An 8,801-nucleotide genomic window follows, 5' to 3' on the forward strand; every position below is an offset into this window, starting at 1 on the left:
TAGTATGAAAGCCAGTCATCCTCCATAGGCTATGTTGCTGAGTGAGGAACAGGATGTGAACGTGCACCTGATCAGAACTGAGCATTTCAGAAGGCCCACAATCCATAAAATGTCTGGGGATCTTAATACTCAAAATGAGTGAGAAGTTTGGTTTTACAGCTTGTCTGTAAGCAAAGCAAGGCCTGGGATGTTGTGTTCATGTTAACCAAGAATGGAAAGCTTAGACACTCCTCCTGGTTTTTCAAAAAATGCTGGGCTTGTAATGAAACAGAGTCTGTGCTGTCTGGAGGACAAGAGCCTTTGATGAATCACCCAAACTCCTACAGCCCAGGCACCACTAAGCAAACTTAAATACCAAATAAATTACTGTTTGTATCCGTTATACCTACTCACCTTCAAACCTGCCATCAGGTGAAACAAATGACTTAAATATGTGACAAATGAGTTAGAGGTACAATACTTCGTTTTGGCTGCTTGTTATTTAATAACTGCCAGATTCCCGGTGTTATCCTTTAGACCAGGATTTATAGTCTTATTTATTTTACAGAGATGAGAAAATAATTCTCAAAAATAGAGAAAACTGAATTCTATTAGGAAGAAACTATCAAAATGTTCCATAAGATTTATCACTCTGAACACTTCCCTCATGCTGGAGTCAAAGATTAAAAGTGATTTTCCTTGTGGATAGAGATGAGCATGATGTGACGTACATGAGTGGGCTATGCAATTATTTGCTAATCACTTAGTAGAACAATAGAGGGAATGTTTTTTTAAATTCTTTGCCTGGATATGGGTAATAAAGCATGGCTTGATGACACAGATGGGATAAGCAAGCCCATCAGTCTGGTGTATTCCACCTAGGAGATGGTGGGTCTGCCTGAGAGAGATCTGAATTTGCAATGGGGACCATGGTCTCTACCAAGTATTTCAGAAAACTGCTCCTGCATTTTTTTGGGAAATTGCTTTGATTCAATGGTCATCACACAGAACTTGAGATGTAGGACAGCTGTGCCTAATTCTCCACTGACAAATGCATCAAACCTCTATAAAGGATAGAAGTGGAAGTCAGTAACAGCTATTTTGGACTAGGTTGAGTCAATAGGAAGACTGAATGAGTATGTCAGGTTTAGAAGATGATTCTAGTAGACATAAAATGCAAGCAAGATTTGGAAAAAATAATTCTGACCTTTTCAAAACAAACATTTCCTTTTTAAATTTACATTTGGATATTTACTTCAATATATTTTAAATATATAAACATCATTTTGAGGTTCTGAATTGGAAAACAAACAATTCCTGTCATTTTAAATACTGATTATACACTGAAGAATTAAACTCAGATCTGTCCTGAGGTGGATTCTTATTTCCTCCAAGTTTGAAGAAATGGCCATTAATAGGATTGCACACAGACAGAGGGACAGACTTTGTGTTCAGCATTGTGTTGCAGATCAGCACTGCACTAAACTTCTTAGGTGGAAAAGCCCTCTGCTAATATCCACTACCTGAAGGATACAGATGGGATAGCAAGGATGCCAAGCCCCTGAGACAACTCAATCCAATCCAATCCAATCCAGGCACTACACACCAAATTCCTATTTGATATATCACACTGGCACAAAGAAAATCCCTGACTGTGAGAGAGAACAAGAGCTGAGGAATAATACAGCTGTCATTTCTGGCATGAAGAAACATTTTTTAAACTTTTAGGACTGATTGGATTTTCACTGCTAACATTTCTGCCAGACTTCCTTTCAACAAAGTATCAGGACTAGGATGGAGTATTTCATAGAATACTTGCATAGGAGATAGAATGGTCAAATCTGCCTTCACTTTGCTCTTAAATTAAGATTAAAGGGGGGGAAAGGAAGGCATAAGAGCCATTTCAGTGATTAGATTCACCCATGGAATAGCTCAACATGACATTAATTCTTAGACAGCTGATTAGGTGGTTTGCAGTCCTGTGCTGAAGGACCTGGCTGTGGTCAGGATGTGGTCCAGGTTTGGGGGATGGTTTGGGACACGGGGGTGATTCTATAGAGTTGCAGCAAGGATTTTTTTCATAAACTTCAAAAGAAGGTTGGAAGTCAGACTGCAGGTAGCATTTGTTCCCTGGAGTCTTCCGCTCAGGCTGTTTATTATGAAGAATTGTTTAGTCAAAAAGAGACAAGGGTATTGGTCTTGCAGGTCAACAGCAATTTGCAGAGTATAGCAATTGTTAAAAATGAAAGGTGCAGACATAAAACGGAGAGCTCTTAATAACAAAAGATTGAAATGCTGGAATGTGGGCTCCATTTTACCTCTGTTTTTCTTTTCTCTCTCTACTTTGATCTTTCCAACTATTTTTTTTAATGCAAATATCTACACTATTAAGGACCATCCCTACGAAATGCAGTCACTGGCTCTTGGAAGATTTTTCTATAAAGGTTTTTCACAAATAGACCAGAAATGTGATAACTGATGTTTTGTGAACTGACACATTATATTTTTGGTTCCTATGATTCATCAAACTAGTTTGAGTGAATGGACATTTTTACCCTACAATTTAAACTGAAGGATATTGAAAGGCAGCTGAAATTTTCCCCAACTAATAAGAGATCTCTTTTCAGTGAACATTGGAAGAAACCTGCCCAAAAAATGCAAACTGTGCTGGTGGCTTTTCTATAGAGCAAGTGCAGACTCATTAAACATATTTTTTTCCTTTCAAACTCCTTATGCTTTTAAATGAATTCAAAGATTATGTTTCAAACTTGCAAGACTGTGTGGGTTTGAAAGCAACCAAGACAAGTAGCCCAGTCCTAACTGAGACCTTTGTTAGGGCAGAATCTAGTAAAGTGAGCTAACAATTTGCAATACATTGGCTGTCACTTCAAATGTCAGTGATAATTTGCAAAACACTCAGAGCAATAATGGAAAAAGGCATAAAATGTCAAATTTGTAGCAAAGCTGACAACAAAAAGAATATTCACTGTGAATTACAGTCTTCCTGACTTGCTAAAGCTCTTACTGATTTTGCTTTAATAAAGGATATTCCTCTCTCTAGGGATTTAAATACAGTAGATTATCTAACATGCTTAACTGATGCTTGAAGTTCCCTATCTGAAAGATTATCCTTGATGACTGGGAAATCTGTTATCTCTTGCAAACATTTTTGGGAGGGTGACTGGTCAGTTTGGTGGATCCATTACCTAGATAGGTACACATTTGGTCAAGGACCCTAACATTCCCTTGTATTGAAAAGCTAGTGGCTATTCCATTTTTGTAGATGTCTTTTTTTGGAAAGCTGTTCAGTGAACTATTAACAACTGACTTTGAAAAGGCATCAGCTCCTGCTGTTTTGCAGCTCCTAGAGAAGATGAAATTGTACAGAATGGAAAACATCCACCAAAAAAACTCAGATATATATATATATTGATCAAAAGTTAGACATATGCTTGATGGAAATGAAAACTTCAGAGTATGAAAATAACAACTCTGCTTTCCAAAAACCTGCCCCAGTTACTAAAAATATTTTAATGAACCATTATGCCTTCAGATACATGGGATGTGCACAGGCTGGATTGCAAGCCCAGGTCATTAGGGGTTCAAATAGCCTGGCTCACAGCAGGACCTGGGAAAGCCAGACCATTTTATCTAATACTTATTGAAGGGGTAAGAGGGGAAACAGGGAGCTAAACTACGTGACAGACAGGGATCTACAAAATGAAGTGTTAGGCAAAAGGATTAAGAGGAAGCACTAGAAAACTGTGCATGGAATACAATGCAAGGTGGATGCAGAGAGAATACCAAAAAGTGAGTCTGAGAGCTACAATAAAGGTGGATACTGGCAACATGGTACATGGCATATATTAACTACCCTAGAATTTATCAAGCCTCTCAGACCAGTTGTGTCTCCCAGGCAAGGTCCACATTGTCTTGACTAGAACTCAAGTTATCTCAATTTGACATCCCAGATATTTGCAGACTTGCTATAGTAAAAAAAGCAAGTTACGGCTGTGCAGTCACGGAGGCTTCAGCTCTTCTGTGGCTTCTGTAACACCTTGGACCCCACAACCTGTTAGTAAAGGGCCCCTGCTTCAGAGCAACCACATCTAGGTTGAGTCCCAGAGCCTCAGGAGAGCCCTCTGCAAAAAGCCCCATTGCTCTGTCACAACAGGGCAGTTTCTTTGCCCCCAGCTGCTGTTCAGGTGGCTTGGGACAGCTCTTCACCGAGATATGCAGCCCTTCCTGAGCAGGGCAGGTATTTGGAATGCAGCTCAATAGGCCATCATCACAATGAATTTTTAGTGTACATCAGAGCTGAACCACATGTAACAAAAGTGGGGCTACCCTCATCTTTCTGTCCAGGTCTGTGGCTCTGCTTTCCTTTGCACTGGCTCTAGGGCTTGTCTGACTCTGTGCACAGCTAATCCAGCTCATTAACCCAAAATAAAACTATTGACTTTCCTAGCAAACGAATGAATTGCTGAAGGGACAAAACCCTCCCAAGAGTTCAAATGGATGCAGGACCTTCCTTTTCAACAGCAATGAGAACAGATCACCTCAAGCTGAGGTGATTTATCCATGGGGAACTTTACCCAGGGGCTAATTTACACCTGTACTTTGCCTACTGCACAAAATGGAGTCCTTATTACAAAATTACATTGTCAGTTTTGTACAGACACATTCCACAGCTTCTTCATTAAGAAATCTGGTTTCAGAGCATGCATAAAAGATCTCATTTTTATGGTAAATATTTCCATCCTGTTCTTGTGAAAAGAAAGAAAAATGATAATGTATTAATATTACATGAGGATGATGAATTATCTTTCTATCCATTGACACCTCTGTAGGATGAGAATGGCACTGCTGTTTTTCAATCAGCAGTCTCTATGGCACCTGAGTATCCAAAGATCCTTAAAGAGTAGGAGACTTCCAGCCTTCTTATGTTAATTTTTAACAGCTCTCTTTACAGCTAATATTCAAAGAGCAAAAGGAAAGCTCATGTTATTCCAAGAATCAAGCAGAATGACCAAGGTAATAACAGACCTGGCATCCTTGGTAATCCTAGACAAAACAGTGATGTAATGTGAATTAAAGCAGTCATGCTATGTGTGATTCAATCAATAAAGAGTTAAAGGTAGGAATGTAATGAAACAAGTCCACATGGCTTTATGGAAACAAGACTTGACAAGCAGGCCTGACTTCAATTTTTGATGCGATTACAGGTTTGTTTGATCAAGGTAACCACATGGATGTGATAGACTTGGACCTTCCTAATGAATCTGATTTAGTACTGCTTGACATTTTGATTAAAACATTAGCATTATATAGCCTTAATAAAACACATTAAATAGATTAAGATCTGGCTAATTGATAGAGTTCAGCAAGCTGTTCTAACCAGATATTCAGCACTGACTGGGATATTTTTAGTGGAGCTCTGCAGGCAGGAACACTATGCTTGCTGCCATTCGATGTTCTGGAATTGCACGGAAACATGGATAACACTGGCAAATGTCCCACAGTGCAATGAGGAATAGGTAGCTGTGCAAAGTCACAGCTTTGCCTGCTTTAGCACAGATGTGTTTGTGGTATTTGATGACATCTTTTTCCTTAGTTTCTCTAGAGGCACAGAAGTTCTTTGTCAGGGTAGTTGCAAGGCTGTTGTCCAGTCTGCTGCTGGTGGGCATACAGTGATTTCTCTCAGGGGTCATTGCTTTTAGCTGCTGACACATGGATTATCAAAGGGACTCACATGAATCACTTAAAAAGTGTCAACTGGGAAACCAACACTTATTGCACACTTCTGCCTGTGTTTTTTTTTTTAACTACCAAAAATATAACCTGAGATTAAAATATGTTTGCAGCTTTGAAGTCAGGAAACTCTAGTCCACAGTCTAAAGCAGGATTTGCTATTAAAATAATTAATCAAGAAATCCAGAGAACTGGCCAGAACATTAATGATCAGTTATACACAAAACATATCCAATCTCTAATATTATCACTTTCTGGTCAGCTGATCTAGCACATCTTTCTTGATTCTTCATTTTCTTGGTCAGTTCTTGAATCAGATAGAGAGAACACGGAATTAATATCACTCTCCTTTGCCAGGTTTTATTCTGACCAATCTTTTTATATTACTGCACATAATCACAAGCTTCCTTAAGCAAAAATCAGAATGGAAGTTCATATGAATTTTGATGGTGTGGACTGTTAACAATCCTCTTTCTCAGCAAAATCTTTGTAGTAAACTGTTATCCTTTTAACATTTGGTTTCTGTTTGACCTTGCAGAACAAGATGACTACTACATGTAAAAGATACTATTCAGAAAAAAGACACTGAAAAGAATATGCTTTCATTACTATCTAAAATACAGATTCAGATACCTATTTTCCCCAATGCGTTGGCATGTATTATTTAACTTCATTTATGTATCAATTTAATATCTAAAATCTTGCCATATTTTTCTAATTTTATCAACTTTTATTAAAACTCATGGTGGCAATCTCACAAGTATCCTATGAAACACCAATACCATCTAAACCACAACAAGCCAGCAACAGAATGCCTCGTGTCTACTTCTTGTTTCTCCACTGAAAAAAAAAGAAGCAATAGGTTTTTACTGTGTCAAAACCAAATTGTTCCCCTTTTTTTTGTTGTTGTTGTTATACAACAAAACTTCTCAGCAATGGTCATTCAATGGAGCTCCTTTCTGTTCCTGTCAAAACTGTTACTGAGTTTGCCTATGTCCTGCACTGTCCTCTCTCCCTCTGCACCAGCCCACAACTCTCATTTCCATCACTCCCTCTCTGCTTCTGGATTTGTGTCCAGCTTAGAGAAAAACTTTCAAAACGGACATACATGCCTTACATGCGCCAGTAGTGAGACCAAGTTTTTTTCTCGGTTGGTGTTTATAAACAGGACTGATTGTATTTTATTGGTCTGTTTGTTTTGGTTTGGTTTTTTTTTCCTACAAGTCAGTTTTCCTAACAGCACACTGGCAGTGTAAGCATCCTTGCTTGCCCTTTTGGATACTCTGAGGTAGTATCTAATCATCAATACCCAGCTCTCCATAGCTATTCTCTGGAATAGAAATGTTGTTGATATTCAAAAAATGTCTGCACCTTATCCCAACTCCAAAGTTATCATTCATTCTTCTAATTTTCACCCTTTTCTTGACTTAAAACAAACTGTCTTATCTCTGTCCTCCCTAGAACTGTAAAACTATTATGTTATCAGATTTTCTTCCTCTAGTACCCTCTGACTCCCAGACAGACTTTTTGCAAGTCTCTCTGATATTTTCTTCATCTTAATTATTTCATTTTTAACCTTATCTTTCCCTTTCCTATTTACAATTCATGTAGTTATCTTTCTTTTCGGTTTTGTTAGCCTTTCTTTGTTTTTAAACTTGCATTGCCTCTGGTGAACATAGTATTAGTAGGACATGACATTCTTCAAATAGCTTCAGCTGGGTTTTGATTTTTCCTCATTCTTCAAAACTCTGTACTTTTATCTTTACAGATTTGCTTACTCAGTTCCATTCCCTTTTTCATTTCTGTCTCCTTGCCATGGTCCTCATATATTTTGTTTCCCATACAAAGTTTTGTCCCTTTTTCCTGGCTACAGAAACCTACCAACCTTTCCCGTTTCATCAGCAATGTACCCTTTATTTTTCATGAGGGCATTAAGTGAAACTACACTTATTCTTTGAACTTTACTGCAATCTTTTTATCATGCAGATGGGGAGTACCTGTGAACACAAAGGGATGAGCTAAAGTGATAAAACAAAAAAGCATAAATCTCAGTGTAAGATGCTGAAATAAAAACTAGGATTCATAGAACCGTAGGATTCATAAAAACCAAATTTGGGGTTAGAGTGCGTATCAGAACTACACTAAGCACCCCTAAAACATGTGAAAAATGAGGTGACCAGTATGCATTCACTGGTCACCTCAAGTGTGAGGAAAGAGCAACACTTTGCTGAGGTGTTACAGATTAATTCCTGTACAAGAGAGGTGCTATGTGCTTATTCCTTACACCATTTTATTCAGTTCTCAGCTTCCAACCACGTTGACAGCGCTGTGCCATGAGTCACTTTTAATCGCTGCCTCATTTGTTCCTGACCTGAATAACCTTTTTATAGAGGCTTGTGTGCAGTGTAACACCTCCTGTGCCGGATCGCGCTTCAGAGGCCACAGAGCTGTCCCCACCGATTTGCACGGCTTCGGAGCGAGCCTCAGGAAGGGCAGCCCTGGGTCCTTTGTATTCCCCCTGGGAAGGAAAAGGGGATTTGCCCCCGAGGAGGCAATGTCAGTGTGCAGGCTGAGCACCGACCGGCACAGACCCCTCCGTGCCAGGAGAGAAATGGGAGCTCCTCACTCAGGGCCTCTCCTGCCACCGCCGAGAGCGTCACCTCCCGTGGCATTCGCACAGAACCACAGAATATCCTGGGCTGGCAGCGACCCGCAAGGATCACTGAGTCCATCTCTTGTCCTGCACAGGACCATCCCCAAGAGTCACCCCATGTGCCTAAGGGAATTGTCCAGACACTTCTTGAACTCTGTCAGGCTGGGTGCTGTAATCACTTCCCTGGGGAGCCCGTTCCAGCGCCCAACCACCCTCTGGGTGAAAGAACTAATATCCAATTTTCCTAATATCCAACCCAAATCTCCCCTGACACAACTTTATAGCGAATTTTGGATCTATTCGACGTCCCGCACACAGCTAAGGCTGCGACACCACCTTTCAGTCCCCCCCATCACCATAAACCCCGTTCCCTTCCAGCCCCACTGCCCCGGGGCTGCTCCCCCTCAGCAGCTCCGCG

Source organism: Geospiza fortis, unplaced genomic scaffold (genome assembly GCF_000277835.1).
Source record: "Geospiza fortis unplaced genomic scaffold, GeoFor_1.0 scaffold1, whole genome shotgun sequence".
NCBI lineage: Eukaryota > Metazoa > Chordata > Aves > Passeriformes > Thraupidae > Geospiza > Geospiza fortis.